Genomic DNA, 17500 nt, shown 5'->3' on the forward strand with positions numbered 1-17500 from the left:
ATTAGGTCTGATGACTCTCATTTCCAGTTATCATCATCATCATCATTTAGCATCCAATTTCCATTTCAAATTTCTTCAAAATCCCAGTTTCACCAATATGTTGTACTTTGTGTTTTTGTGTGGTGGGGGGGGGGAGGTCATGTCATTGGTGAGCTCACTAGTACTGATATATGAAAAAAAAAGCACCCACTACAATCTGTAAAGTGTTTGGCATTAGAAAGGCCATCCAACCATTGGAAACTGGCAAAACAGACATTGAATCTCAACACAGTCTTCTGACCTGTTGGATCCTGTCTCATTGTCCAACCCATACCAGCTTAGAATATGAACACTACAGAAAATAGTGTTGATGACAATGTGTATATATATATAAATACATGCTCACATTCTGCTTCTCTGCATTGAGAGATTACAGCTCTGTTATTATGGACATGTTATTACTATGTCAGAGGAAAAAATCTCAAGATGGATTCTTCAAGCTGAGCCAACCAACAGGAGAATGAAATGGTTGGATACTATTCATAGTTTCAGTTGGTCATGTATAAGAACCCAACCAGAAAGTATAATGACACTTGCTTCTGACAGGATCTTATAAAGGAGTTGCCAGTGAACTCTATCACCATTACCCTACAAGAATAGTGGACTGAGAATATGAATATATATATGTATATATATATATATATATGCACAAACACACCTGAAGCAGGTACAATAATCTAGATAAATTTATAATTATATATATGAAGGATTGGATTATAGGTGATTCAAAAACATTTGATTGTTTAATTAATTAAAGAGAAAAATAACTAGGAAGCCTTTTACAGATGTGTTTTCAAAAATATTGTTTCCTCATCAGAGATGTACTACTACACTTCAGCTACAAAAGCAACTAGCAAGTTAACTTGTTAAATCAAAATATATATATATATATATATAACAATAATGATGATAAAACATAAAGAGGTTTCCTTATTTCCATATATTTTAGTTGGTTACAAAGTTCATTGAACATGGGGCATGAGCAATCTTTTTTGAGAAGCAGGCTTCTTAAAACCTGGTTCATCATCAGGTAGGCCACACTATTAAAGAAAATTCTAAGGTAATATTTTGTCAGGTACACCACTCAGAAAGTCCCATGGGCCACATGTTGCCCATGACTGACAAGGAATATAGTGTAAATCAGAATACCAGAGGCATGTATAATGTGAATAAATCTACACTTATTTATATGAAGGCATTTTGCTGGGAACATTGCAGACAATGTGAAAACATTCCAATATGCTATTTAATATATGGAAAAAATAATTAAAATTTCAAGTATATATATTTATGTAAATGTAGGTATATGTATGCCTATATATATATATATATATATATATATATATATATATATATAAAAGAATATATGTATATAAATATGTATGCATATGTGTATATGTAGAAATATGCATATATGCACTTATATATGAATGGGCACATGTATATGTGTACAGTTATATTTATACATTTTATATATATATAATGTGCATATATACATGTATGTATGTATCTGTATGTTGATATATATGTTAATATATATGTATCATTATCATGATATACATATTTATGTACATGTTCATATATATATTATATGAGTATAGGTGTGCATGCATATATGCATGAGTGCATGCATGGCTGTGTGGTAAGAAGTTTGCTTCTCAACCACGTGGTTCCAGGTCCAATCCCATTGCATGGCTGATTGGGCAAGTGTTTTCTACATTAGCCCCAGGCCAACCAGAGCCTTGTTAGCAGGAAGAACTGAAAAAAGCCTGTCATGTATTTATATTTGTCCCCACTCTCACTGCTTGACAACCAGTCTTAGGTCGACTACACCTTTGTAGCTTAGTGGTTCAGCAATAGCAATCGATAGAATAAGTACCAGACTTAAAATAAATATTTGGGTCAATTAGTTTGACTAAACCCATCAAGACAGTTCTTTAGTAGGGTCACAGTCCAATGAAAATATAAGCAATATATGTATGTATGTAGATTTATATGTCTGTATATCTATTTGTGTATATACATGCTACATGCACTCACACAGTATGCAAGAAATATTTGAGAACATATTTAGTAATTTAGTAAAGCAACTCTAATCTGGTAAAAACCAAATGAATTTTAATAAAGAACTGTACACATGCTCTCAATAAGTTTTCTCATAAGACTATTCAATGAATTAACCTTCAGCTTCTATGACTGCTTTGATGTAGGACTGCAATCATTGATACACCTGCACAAGATGGTTCTTATTCATTTCAGACAATTGGTGGTCTTCAATGAAGCTATGGTATTATGAGGATATCAATTAGTCTCCCTTTCAACAACACTCTAAAATTAGTTGTCCATGGGATTTGAATCTGAAAAGTTTGGCAGCCACAATTTAGAAGTTACATGATCATAAAGATTGACATCCTTTCTTGGGTTATGTGGCTGGATGTGATTGGGGAAGATCTCCAGAGGCTCGACATCACCTTGGAGGATGCAGAGGGGGCTGGAACAGCACCACCAGTGATAGAGAGCACTGGTAGACCTGGTTAACTCTACATATTGGTGATACTTCTGGGACCACTAGCTTGGAATAACCCTAGCCCCATCAAGTAAGAATATGATGCCAGCCAGCTATATATATATATATATATATATATATGTATATATAAATAAAATGTATGTATATTTGTGTACATATATATCCTCATCATCATCATATGTATGTATATATACTGATTGAAGAGATTAAGAGCACAGTATTTAAGAGCTTAATTATTAACCCATTGTTAAAATGCAATACATTATTACAGTGCATTAAATATTAATGGAATAAACTTACATGTATATGTAGAACTGGCTAAAACAATAGTTGAGAGTACCATATTTAAAAAAGTTTGAAGCAGAAATGTGTGAATTTCAATATTCATAATTTATTTGTTCTCAACAGCTGTTGTGATAGAGCAAAACATCTTTTATTTATTTACATAATTAATATAAATAATTAATCAATGTAAATGTGATGTGTTACCTATTTCTTCTTAAGAAAACATGCAAAATTAGCTTACCATTGCTGATTTAAATATGATATAAATGAGATAGAAAGAAGGAAAATGAGAGACTAAGAAAATAAGATTTAAACAGAAAGAAAGAAACAGGGAAAAAATGTAAAAAATGCAGAGGAAAAAAGATGACTGAGAGAGAGACAGACAGACAGAATCAGAGAGGGAGATAGAGAAAGAGACAAACAGACAAAGATAAAAAGCTGAGAGAGGTTATTATTCTGCATTAACTTATCTCCAACAATGTCTTCATTTTTTTCTTGTACATGGCTTTACAAATGGGACCACTTCACACCTCTGATCTTCACATCACAAAACATGTGCAAACCTCTTATATTTGATTTCTACTTTTGCTAAATATATGTAACTTCTCTTCTAGCTACTTGTTCTTTACTGCTCCTTTTTTTTTCCAGTCTTTCTTAACTTATTTCTATAGCTCTGTCTATGGTACTATTCTTATTTCTTTACTGCCTACAAGGGGCTACACACAGCGGGGACAAACAAGGACAGACAAATGGATTAGGTCGATTAGATCGACCCCTGTGCATAACTGGTACTTATTTAATTGACCCCGAAAGGATGAAAAACAAAGTCGACTTCGGTAGAATTTGAACTCAGAACGTAGTGGCAGACGAAATACTGCTCAGCATTTCACCCAGCGTGCTATCGTTTCTGCTAGTTCACCGCCTGTCTATGGTACTATTCTACCAATATATCACCTGTCTTGCTGGAATCTTGTACTAGTTGCTGGTCAGGCATGGAGCCCCCAGTAGGTTATCATGGAGAAACTACCAGTAATCCATCTAGCTCTTGCTGGCAAAGGTTTAGCATTTGCCACAATTTGTCTTTTTTGTTTGTTGATAGGTATGAAGTCTAACTGACAGAAGTCAGATAGACACAAATGGTTAAGTCATGGAAGGAGACAGTCAGTTACATCAATGCACAACATGGTAATCTATCGATACTTAAAAGATGAAAAACAAAATCAACCTTGGCAGCATTTGGACTCAGACTGCAAAGAGCCAGAAGAGATTCTGTTATGCATTTTGCCCAGTGTTATAACAGTTTGCCACCTTCATGATGATGATGATGATGATTTTATTTGCCACCAAGGCAATGGAGGAGAGGGATGATGCAAAAACAGATATAAAGTGTACAGATTTACATGGAACAAAATGATTTTAAAACACAGAAAGTGAACATGATGTCCATGAATACAAGTATACATAGTATATATATTATGTGTTTACATAGACTAGACAAAAACTTACTGAGGCAGTATTCAATGACCAAATAGCAGTTCAATCCCTATCTATTTTTCAAGTAAAGCTTTTTGGTCCACTGCTCTTCCTTTGTCAAAATTAGTGAAGTTACTGAGCTACAAGATACATTAAGAAATAAGAAGAAAAGACTAGAAGAGATGAGGTAGAGAGAGAGTGTGAAATTAATTATTGTTGTAATGCTATGAATTCATCTTGTTATGAAGTAGAGACATACAACATGAAAGTGAGGGCAAACCAAAGCTAATTAATTGGTGGTGGGTAGAGACTCCTGGCACAGTGCGGTAAGACACATCTTGGTTGTGGTTGTAGATTGAGGTAAAAGAAGAAGAAACAAGGAGAGGGGAGGAGGAAAAGGAAAAAGAGAAGGGGTGAGATAAAGGATGACAGGAAAATGGAAGAAAGAAAAGAAGAGGAAACCAATGAAATAAGGGAGGTAAAGAGAGCAAATAACAGAAATTAAAGATTGAAGACAAAAATGAAAGAAAGAATAAATGAATGACAGGCAGACTGGCAGGAATTGAGAAAAGAAAAAAGTGAAGTGAAACACTGAAACAAAGAGGAAGAAGAAATAGAGAGAATATGAAAGGACAAAGACGAAAGCAAAAACAGTAGTGTCAACTGCAATAAATTAAGCTGTTTTGATGCATTGTACCATTCTGTTGAAGGGAGGAGAAAGAGTAGAGTGGTACGACTAGTTAAAATTGAAAGCAGGGAGGAAGTTGACTAGTTTGAGACTAGTTTATTTATCACAACACTCCTCTTCTGAAACAGAAGCAAGATGTAGTGATAATTACAAGTTTAAGATGAGCGGATGAACATTATTAAAAGCATACGAGATTGTGACAGAATAGGTAGGACTGAAGCAGGATATTGAGAAGGTTTGTATAAGAAAAAACTAATAGAAATTATTAAAATACAAAGCAAACAAACAAATTGATAGATCAAAATGATATGTAGTTAATGAATTGGAATTAATGAGAGGGATATGCAATGGCAGAGCTGCAGTGTTGTTGCCGGGGGCAGACTTTGAGTTTGTTAACCCCTCTCCATACCAACAAGCTTATACAGATATATACAGCAGACCCACAAATGCTTCCTTCATAAAAGCATCGCTTGGAGTGGACTGTCTACCCAGCCAACCTAGATACACCACTGAGGGTTTCTGAGGAAATTATCAACTGCACCAAAATATAGTCTTTCAATAGTACTGTAATTTAATCGACACTGGAAAGCAGAAAGGTAAAATTAACTCTTGCAGATCCAAAGTAAATTCAAAAGGGTGTGTAAAAATATGACATTAAGGACTATCAGGTGGAAGGTGGAAATGCAGGATTCCATCAAGATAGGGCAAGGGAGTGGGTATTAAACAAAAATGTAACTACCATTCTATCTACTGAGTCATTCAACCATTGTTTCATTGCATCTACCCAACACACAGTCACACAGAGCCCTCTTCTCCCTAATCGTACCATCTCAGATATGAGAGCAATATTCCATTGTGGGCCTCACTTGAAATTTGAAGAGCACCAGCAGTTGTGGGCTGAAATATTTGGGATGCAGTTCTGGCTGTAAAGGACATGCTTTCACCTGTAAACATGTTCATTACCGGGTTTTTGCATAAAACATGTCCAAGCTGTTTGTTGTCGAACAGACTGGGAGGTTATTACCTTACTTGGAAACTATTGGGGTTGGCAGCAGGAAGAGCATCAGGCCATAGAAATCTCTACTCCAAAATACTCTCATCTTCCCCAAAGATAATGATAATCTAAGAATACAATTTACCAACTAGTTTGTGTCACATACAATTTTAGTTAGATTCAATCAAGTGCTAAGAATGAATTACAATGGAAACTAATACAAGGTAGTTAGTGTAAAGTTGAGGTGGTAAGCTAATCAGAATAAGATAGGTTTATCATCCAGTTTTAGATAGTTACATCAAAGAAATATCTTTAGGACTTTTTAATAATGACACAAAGAAAATTACTTTTATTAAAAAGAAAAAAGGACATTTTATTGCTTGAACTAAATTTTTTCTTTGCATCATATCAAAAGCTTAAATGTGTTTTACAGATACTTCAGTATTGAATAAAATGGTGAAAAAAAAAACAAACCTCAGGCTATAAGATTTAATAAAACAGGACACTGCAACAATTATTTTATTTCTCCATCCTAAAATATACAAACATACTTCAGTCTCTGACCACCAGATATTGGAGTGTTCATGTCTCCTCTCGCTGCGTTTTTTCTTTTTGGATTCTTCTTATAATGGACTCTGTTCTTCAAAACTTTGGCAGGCCTCACACCATCTTGTCTTAAGTAATTTATCTCTTCTCTTTTCATCCACTTCCAAACTTGGGGCCTCAACATCATCATTATCATCATCATCATCATCATCTCTCTCTCTCTTTCTCTCTCTCTCACGGGAATGTCCTCTTGTTGCAAGTGTTCCCTACAGTCATTGATTTGCAATTGCTCAAACAAAACATTAATGGTATCTGTACCAGTAGTATCATAGGGCCTGTAATAAAGAACATTGCTCTTTCCAGCAGAACAAATTAATAAAAAAAACAATCTATAAGTATATAAAAAATATACACCTTACAGTAGTGTTTACACAATATAAACATACCCAACAATGCAGAGTTTCTTTGACAAAAATCCTCTTATTCATTGAATTACATTTATAGTCTGTACTGCAGCATCTGTTTCTTTTTTCTATCACCAGTTCATACAATATTAAAAGCTATTTTACTCTTTATATCACAACTTCTTTTTTATATTAAAAATGTATGTTTTAACACATGTAAGCTTTTGATATGGCATAAACTGGTAAAAGGCAAAAACAGGTGTTTTATTCAGGCAATAAAATGTACTTTTTTGAAATAAAAATGTAATTTTGTCATGTTATTTTCAAGTCATTAAAAAGTTCCAAAAGTATTTCATTGATGTAACTGCTGTTGAAAACACAGATTACTATATTTATAACAGATATTTAAATATTTAAAATTATTAGTAGCTATGCAACTAGTGAAAATAATGTATAGTTTGACTGAATATTTATGACATGTAGCTTAGTCATGCAGTTCTGAATTCAGATTCTAAAACTATTGATTTTTTTTTTTATGTGTCCTTCATTCTTCTGATGGTGGTAGGGGCAACGCAAAAGTTATAGTTACATACCTGGAGTAAAGTGAAATGACTACTCTATTTTCTCCTGACATATATATATATATATATACATATATATATATATATATATATATATAAAACACACACGCAAACACACATATATATATATATATATACATATATATATATACATATAACTTATATATATGTAACATATAGTATAATTATAAACGGCAAATTTTAGCCATTTCTCCGCAGACTGTAAAAATGACGAACAAACTTAATCGATTTTTGAACCATATATATGTGTGTGTAATCAGCTGGAAAAGATGTTTTCCTGCGACTAAAACAACAGTAACATTGTCCTTTATAGGACTGTCACATTCTGTTGGCAAATAAACTTTACTATTCGGTACCGTTAATGTATATCTCTCGCTCAGAGATTTAAAACAAGTTGCTTCTCTCTCTCTCTCTCTCTCTCTCTCTCTCTCTCTCTCTCTCTCTCTCTCTTTCTATATATATATATATATATATATATATATATATATATATATATATCTATATATTATCCAAATTTTATGGTATTAAGTATCCATCGTGGCTGGTCTTACCAATCAGTTTCACACAAAAAATACAATTATACTAATATGCTCATGAGAGATAGCCGACATGGAAGGGATATATATATATATATATATATTGAATATTTTAATCTTTCCTTATTGCAACAGCCACATAATTACACTCACTCATCCATAATGGATTTGTTGTTGTTGATGTTGTTGTGTTTGTTACTGTTGCTGTGGCTGCTGCTGCTGCTTTATTGTTGTTGCTTTGTTATTGTTGCAGTTGTTAAGTGGTTCTGCTTAATTCTTTTCAAACAGAAATCTGTCGCATGGAAGTATCCTGGTGAATGTTTGAAAACAGCCTCACATATATCATGCTTTAGTCTTATCCTTTAACACCACTAAGCTTGCAAATCAGTGTAAGTTGCAAAGAAGTGTTAGTTGTTTGTTGCATGGGTACAACTCAACACAATATAAGAGGTTAATAAGTAATTGGTGACATAACAAGTAGATTAATTTAAATACAAACTTGTTACCAGTTCAAATATACTTGAGGTATATTCGAACATACAAGGAAGTCATTCACTATATTTCATCATGGAGAAAGTTTCTCGCTGTAGACAAATGAGTATAAATACATTAAATCAGCTTACAGCACCACCTAACCAGACAGTGGGATGCATGCATTTTTGGAGTGGTTATCTCCCATTTAACCACACAAACCAGACAGGGAGTGCTGTGAGCTGATATGAGAGAGAGTACCTCTCTTATGATATTACTGTCATATACATGACTGTTTGCATTGTCACCCTGTTTTGATTTAAATGGTTGTTATTGATATTTAGTGCCATCTCAAACAAATCTATGATCAAAAGCACAGCAGTCGTGATCAACCCATCATTTCTCTGTCAATTATGGCATGTATAGGACTACATCGTTGAATGTGTTCTCCTTTAACCCTTTTAAAACCAGCCTGGCTGAAACTGCCTCTGGCTCTGTAGTATGAATTAAAAACTCTGTAGTTTTTTATTAAAATCTTCCACCAAACCTTAGTCGCAATTTATGTTCCTAAAACCAGCTTAATGATGACTTACTAAATTCTTTGATATATCTAAAATTAATTGAAAGAAGCACAGAGCATCTCAGAATAAATTCAGTAACAAAAAGGCTAGAATACTTTGGTGCTGGTGTCAAGTAAAATGTCCTGGCACTGGTGCCGCATAAAATGCACTGGTGCTGGTTCCACATATAAAGTACTGGTGCCATAATTAAAGCACTGGTACTGGTGCCACATAAAAAGGACTGATGCCACTTAAAGAGCATCCAGTACACTCAGTAAAGTGGTTGGTGTTAGGAAAGGCATCCTGCCATAGAAAACATACCAAAACAGACACTGGAGCCTGGTGCAACTCCTGGCTTTATTAGCTCCTGTCAAACCATCCAACCCATACCAGTATGGACAATGGACATTAAATGGTGATGATAATGATGATGATGATGATAAAATGACAGAAACATAAATGAATAAGTGACAATAAATCAGTGTTTTAAAAGTGAAAAAAATAAACAATGATAATCTATTATGAAGTCAATAATTTCAAATGTTTTCTTCCAAGCCAGAACTTAAATCAACATATATTGGGGATAACCTTATGAATAAAGATGACTATTAGCAATGTATCAATGGAAAAATCATGTAGCATTCCCAATACTTGCTTGCAGAATGTCATATATATATATATATATATATATATATATATATATATATATATATATATATATATATGCATATGTATGTATGTATATGGATAGATAGATATAGACATACATAGCTATATATATATATACATGTGTGTGTGAATATGTATACACACTCACCCCACCACACACTCACCCCACCACACACACACATAATGTGTGTGTGCGTGTGTGTGTGTGTGTGTGTGTGTGTGTGTGTGTGTGTGTGCATGTGTGTGTGCGTGTGTGTGCGTGCGTGCATGTGTGTATCATTATTCAGTTTATTTCAAGATTTCTTGCCAATAGAAATAGAACCGGTTTCTAACCTAAATCCAAGACTCCTTCATTGGAATTTCAACATCAACAACAGGGTATGTATGTATGTATGTATGTATGTATGTGCAGATCTATATGTTTTATGTATGTATTCTCATGCACACAGTTGCACATCTAGACATACTCATATATATTTAAATGATAAACTTTTGGAAAGTTTTACAGATTTTTACAGTTTCAGTGATGGACTGGATCTGTAGTCTTCAAATTAGCTGTCTCCTTTCTGGTTTTGAGAAGCCTAATTTCTCAAGATTGGTACTTAGTTGGTGTGTTACATATCCCAGGGCCCCAATAATTACAGGTATAAACCTGAATTTATAATCTGGATAGGGTAACTGCAGATTTCTCAATAGTTCAGCATAGGTGTTTTCTTTTTCACTGATCTTCAGCTTTATCTTAACATTCGCTGGGCAGCTAATTTCCACAACTGTGCACAGTTTCTCTTTTCTATCCCAAATCATTATTTCAGGTCTGTTGTGCTTACATTTTACTGAGGTCTTCACTGGTACATTCCACCAGTATTCCTTTTTATTATGAGTGGCTATGGCATCTACTATATTGTGGGCTTTTATTTCTTTGTCCTCGGGATTATCCTTCCAACGGATTTCATGATAGAGTGTCCTAGCTACAACATCATGTCTCATTGGTAGATAATACTGTGATGACATTTTTGGACAACTGCTTATGATGTGTGTGATATCTTCAGTGTGAACTCAACAAAGTCTGCATCAGTTGTCACATTTTACAGCTTTTCCTGTATCTCTATCCCTTTTGTGCATCAGATACTTGGTTGATAATTCCTGTTCCTGGATTGAAAACTCATACTCTTCCAAGTGGGAAGTAGTAATCCGGCTATTGGTCCATGATAAACTGCTTTGACGATCAATGTTACTATCATCATGTAGCTTTCGACTAACATATCCATGTATAGTCTTCTGCTCATATAGGCTCATCCTTTCATCTGATGATATGTTGCAGTAGAATCGTGCAACTTTATGTATGTATGTATGTATGTATGTATGTATGTGTGTGTGTGTGTTTCCTTTTACTTTATTAATTTAGAGTAAATTTTGACCAGCCACCTACTTGGTAGCAAGGTTGTGTGAGAATGCATCAGGTTTTGTTCATCTCCCTTTAAAGGTCTTGCAGATTTTTTGTCATCCCAGATAATGTGTAGCATATGAATTAAGGAGTTGTATTCTCTCTCAAAGGCCCTAAGTTCAACCATATTTTGCAGGTTGTGTGTGTGTGTGTGCGCACGCACATGCACGTGTGTGCATGCATGTATGCATGCATACACATATATGTATAACCCCTATGAAAACCATAGTTTTATACATCATATCTCTCTGATACTTACCAACTATTTATGATTCAGCTTCTGTACTAAAATTCTTTCTGAGATTCCAAACAATATTTAAACATTTGAAACATTTTGTTACATTTCTGCAATTCTGAATTTTTTAACTATAGATCTCTACAAATATTTATAAGCATAAAATTTTCCTAAGGACTCTGTCTTTAATACTTCTGAACTGCTTCAATTTACCTTTTATGCCAATGCTAAGATGTCATATATACAGACAGGGTGTTTGTTATCAAACAATTATTTATTTCAAAAGAGAAAGCCTCTTCAGTCCTTTATGCATCCTTGAGCTACAAAATAACAACAGTCTTTTTCCTTGTTTCCCCCAATAACCTGAGGAGAGTTCCAGAAAGTTACTACTGTGAGTAATATGATGCAAAATTATACTGATGTTATAGGTACAGGGAAGCTGCGAGCTGAGAGAATTTTAAGCATGCCAGGAAAAATGCTTAGCAGCGTTTCATCCATCTTTTTATTCTGAGTTCAAATTCCACCAAAGTCAACTTTGTCTTTAAAGGTGACAAGCTGGCAGAAATGTTAGCATCGCAGGACAAAATGCTTGGTGACATTTTGCCTGTTTTTACACTCTGAGTTCAAATTCCACCAGAGTGATCTGACGGAAATGCTAGCATGGCAGAGCAAAACGCTAAGTGGCATTTCATCTGTCTTTACATTCTGAGTTCAAATTCTGCCAAGGTTTACTTTGCCTTTCATCTTTTCAGGGTTGATAAAATAAGTACCAGTTGAGCACTGGGGTCGATGTGATTGACTTAAACTCTGCTCTGAAATTGCTGGCCTTGTGCCAAAATTTGAAATTAATATTATACTTTTCTACTCTAGGCACAAGGCCAGAAATTTTGGGGGAGGGGGCCAGTCGATTAGATCGACCCAGTACACAACTGGTACTTAATTTGTCAACCCTGAAATGATGAAAGGCAAAGTCAACCTCGGCAGAATTTGAACTCAGAACATAAAGACAGATGAAATACTGCTAAGCATTTCGCCCGGCATGCTAACATTTCTGCTAGCTCGCCACCTTGAAATCAATATTATACATGCAGGAATGGCAGTGTAGTTAAGGAGCTCGCTTTGCAACCATATGGTTTTGGGCTCAGTCCCACTATGTGGTACCTCAGGCAAGTGTCTTCTACTATAGCCTCTGGGTCAACCTTGTGAGTGAGTTTAGTAGATGGAAACTGTATGAAACTATATGGAAATCGTATGAAGATGTATGTATGCGTATAGATATATGTGTGTGTGCACATGTGTTTGTCCCCCACCACACACACACACACACACACACACACACTTCTTGGCAACTGGTGTTGGTTTATTTATGGCCCCATAACTTAGCAATTCAGCAAAAGCAACCAATTAAATAAGTACTAGATGTAGAATCAAAATTAAGTTAGATTAAATCCTTCAAAGCAGGGCCTCCTCAGCATGGCTGCAGTCCAATGATTGAAGCAAGATAAAGGAGAAAAGAAAACACCTCCATTATCTTTTGCAAGATATTGCATGGATGGAAATAATAACATTACAGGTACTGCCATCATTATGCTTACTGTCAATACATTTTCAATGTGGATTCCATAACAGTACAAATCATTTTTTCTACCTGGAAAAAATTCTTCATTGATACCTTCCACCCTTCAGCTACTCTCACTTGTATCTCATCACCCACTTCTACCTTTGTCCCCCAGTTATTTCCAGTCACCCCACCAGCACCCCAACCACCTTTACATAAACGTGCTTTCTTCCCATCATACTCTTATTCCTTCTACCACCACCACCCACCCATTCTGGTACTTTTCATGCCATTGTTCTTTCTCTTCTTTCTGTTCAGTTATCCTCCTTGGTTACCTGTGCAAACTGACAACCCCTAATTTATTGAGAGCACATCTATTCCCCTATCCCCAACATTCAAATAATGATTTTTATCATTTCTGTCTGCATTGTTCTCTTTCCAAATTTTCATTTACAGTGTACAAGCTCTAACCAACCACCTACTGTTTACCACAGTTGGCTAAATGAGCAGAGAAAGTGTAAGGTTGTGAAGTTTCTCTTTTCCTATACCACCAACGACAATCCAACCTCTCTAACATTGATGTCATGTAAAAATACACCCAATATACTCTGGAAAATGATTGGCATTGGAAAGGGCATCCAGACACAGAAAGCAAGTTAAACGACATATATGAGCACTTAGTCTTTTGAAGCAGTTGCTCCCAATGGGAAATAACTCAGGCCAAAACAACTCATCTAACCCATGCCAGTATGCAAAATGAATATAAAATGAGGAGGAGGAAGAGAAGGGCAATGACAATGACAATGATGATGAAAATGTTAATGATATATTTGAACGACTTAGTCAGAGGAGGATCTTTCTCATGGTCTCAGAAACAGGTGGAAGGAAGAGCAGAGATTATCCTCAAACCAGAGAACTAATCTAATTGCTTGCAACAGAGCGAACTCTACTAAAGACACAAAGGGCCCCAAATGAGACATACATACATATGCTGAGCTGTTGAGGAATCTGTAGTTACTCTATCCAGATTACAAGTTCAGGTTTATACCTGTAATTATTGGGACCATGGGATATGTAATACACTGCCTAAATACCAATCTTGAGAAATTAGGCTTGTCAAATTCAGGAAGAAAGCTGATTTGAAGACTACAGATCTAATCCATCACTGGAACTGTAAAAATCTGTAAAACTTTCCAGAAGTTTATCATTTAAATACATTTGAGCATGTCTAGATAAACAAAACATACAAATCTGCACATATACATACATATGTACATGCATATGTACATACATACATACATACATACATACATACATACATACATACATTTATACATACATACAAAAAATACTCTGTTGTTGATGTTGAAATTCCAATGAAGGAACCTTGGATCTAGGTTAGAAACCGGTTCTATTTCTATTGGCAAGAAATCTTGAAATAAAACTGCATAATGACATACATATATGCATCCATACATAGACATATACGCACATACATACATACATGCATTCCTAAATACATGCATACATGCATACATACATACATATAATAACATAATATGTATCAAATACAGGCACATAGGTAGAAGAGGCCATTCTTTCTTACCTTTTGTTTTTTGGGGGGTTTTTTTGTATTGTAATGTAATAAATATTATTTCCTAAAAGGCAGTGAGCTGGCAGAATCATCAGCACGCCAGGCAATATGCTTAGTAGCATTTCATCCATCGTAGCATTCTGGATTCAAATGCCGCCAGAGTTGACTTCGTCTTTCATCCTTTTGGTGTCGATAAAATAAGTACCAGTTGAGCACTGGGGCCATTGTAATCGACTTACTTGCTCCCTGCGAAATTTCTGGCCTTGTGCTAAAATTTGAAACGAATATAATTTCCTGAAATTTTGTCATTAACACAAATCTGATGAAAAACAAAAGAACAAGTTGTCTTCTTTGGAATAACTCAAAGATGTACCTTTTTAGGAGAGAAGATTGTAGCTGTAATTAAACAGTGAAATTGAACTGATAATAACATGTGAATTACTATTACATATGTCATGGTATGACTGGAAACCAGGGTTGCTTATCATGGATTGCTGAATTTTTTATGAGGAATTCTATTGGAGTTTTAAATCGTATCAAAATCCATACCAATTCAACAATAATAATAGAAAAAAAAGGCTTGGTAAGAATTCTCACAGAGAAGAACATTCAATCAGTTACATGGAGAGGATGAAGAACTGGTGGGATGTAAAATAAGCCCTTGCTAATCACATCTCAATGCAAAGCTATGTTCATTGCAAAAATAAATAAATAGATAAATAAATAAATAAATAGGCACAGGCATGGCTGTATAGTAAAAAGCTGGCTTTCCCAACCACATGGTTTCAAGTTCAGTCCTACTACGTGGCACTTTGGGCAAGTGTCTTCTACTATAACCTCAGGCTGACCAAAGCCTTGTGAGTTGATTTGGTTGATGGAAACTGAAAGAAGCCTGTCATATGCATATATATCTGTGTGTGTGTGTTTCTTTGTGTCTGTGTTTGTCCCCCACTGCTGCTTGACAACCAGAGCTGGTGTGTTCACATCCCCATAACTTAGCAGTTCAATAAAAGATATCGATATAATAAGAACCAGGCTTTAAAAAAAGTACTGGGGTCTTCAAGATGGTGCCCCAGCATGGCCACAGACTAATAACTGAAACAAGAAAAGATAAAGATAAAATAAATAAATAAAAAATAAGTTGTTTTGCATGGCAAAATCAACCAGTAGAAATGTATGGCAAAACAATCATCTCAAATCTTTAGATTCTTCCTTCAAGAGAAATGTGAAAAATCATGACCATAAAATAGGGAGAAGAATGTTACTATTTCACAGATATATAATGTAGCTATTTACCTGCAAAAGTGGGCAGAAAATACAAAGCAGGACTTTACTACAGATTTTAACAAACCAAGCATGATGATGACTTAAGCAGGCTATGTTAAATTATTCATACTCTACTTCAAGTATTGAGTACTTCTGAGTACTTTTCCTTCATTTCCAGTATTTCAACAGACCTGGTCACTCCATTTTCTTCTGTTCTTTATTAGGAATGTATATTGTAGTTTTTAGAAGAAGTACATATCTCTTGCATGTTTGAAAGAAACAGTTAAAAGGGGTTTGCATCAAGAAACATATCTGGTCATAGAACACTGTCTCAAAAAGCCCCTCCCTGTAGCTTAATACCACCATGGAAAAGTAATAATGATTTATATATATATATATATATATATATATATATATATATACATTTATATATTCGTTTTGCAAGATTCTTGATGTGAATTTGTGTGTTGAAACAGATATTGTTGTATTTGGGGATGGTCATGTTGCCAGTTTAACCAGTGATAGCACACGCACTATATATGTGGTGTTCACCTGCTTTAGTTTTATTTCATATTAATCATATTTCAGCCAAAGTTCTTTCGCCACACTTCTGTGACCTCATCAGTGGTCCTTTGCTTTCTTCTTTCTTTTTTGTGTGTCTTTCCTTACTAATGATCAGCCATTTTATATTCCTATTGTATGCGTCTTTATTTGCACATGCATATACACCTGTGTGAGTCTATGTTTAGTAAGTGTGTGGGGGGTGGGAATGTGCCTGTATTATCAGTATCCCCTGTTTATACACGTTCGTTTAGTTTGTTTTTATTTTTATTTATTTTGTTCATGTGTTTATACCTACTTATTTTTTCTATTCCTTCTTTTTTTTTTGTATTTAATTTAATTTAACTTTTTGTTAATGTATATAGTTATTTAGTTCCATTTGTTTATCTGTGTATTGTATTATATTATATTCATATTGTTATCAGTTTATGGGGATTTTATTCTGTCATAGGTTGTGGCGTGTTGGAGGTGGGGTGCCAGTGTTCCATTCTAGTTTCCTATTCAGGCTAGGTTTATCTTCTATTATGTGTGTAGCTTCTGTAATTTGTCTAAGCATTGTGTCTGTTCTATGTGTGGACAAGATTTTAACTTCTATGTTGTTGAGTGAGCCCCCATATTCCTGCTCGGTGTGCTGGTACAGAACCAATGAGCTCTTCTCTTCCTTAACTTTCTTCTCTCCTATGCGCCATACTCTTGAAATAGAATTAGAAACTAATACTATGAAGAGCATCCAGTGAATAGCTAACACCATCCACCAGAGTATTAAGTTCATGATAGACTACCCTACAAAACACCATAACCATAGTCTACCAGTACTAGATACAGAACTCTGGCTGGAAACTGTGAATAATAAAACCCGAATCCTTCATTCACACTATGCCAAACCTATGGCCTCCAAATACCTGATCCACTGGAATTCAGCTATCACACACAATGCCAAATTCAATATATTGATGGCAGACCTCGTCAGAATAATGAGAAATGTGTCCCGCATGTGCGACTCTACAGAGTTAAAGAGACACATAAACGTATTTTGTTCATAGCATGC

This window comes from Octopus bimaculoides, chromosome 8, assembly GCF_046866305.1.
Source record: "Octopus bimaculoides isolate indiv1 chromosome 8, ASM4686630v1, whole genome shotgun sequence".
Classification (NCBI taxonomy): domain Eukaryota; kingdom Metazoa; phylum Mollusca; class Cephalopoda; order Octopoda; family Octopodidae; genus Octopus; species Octopus bimaculoides.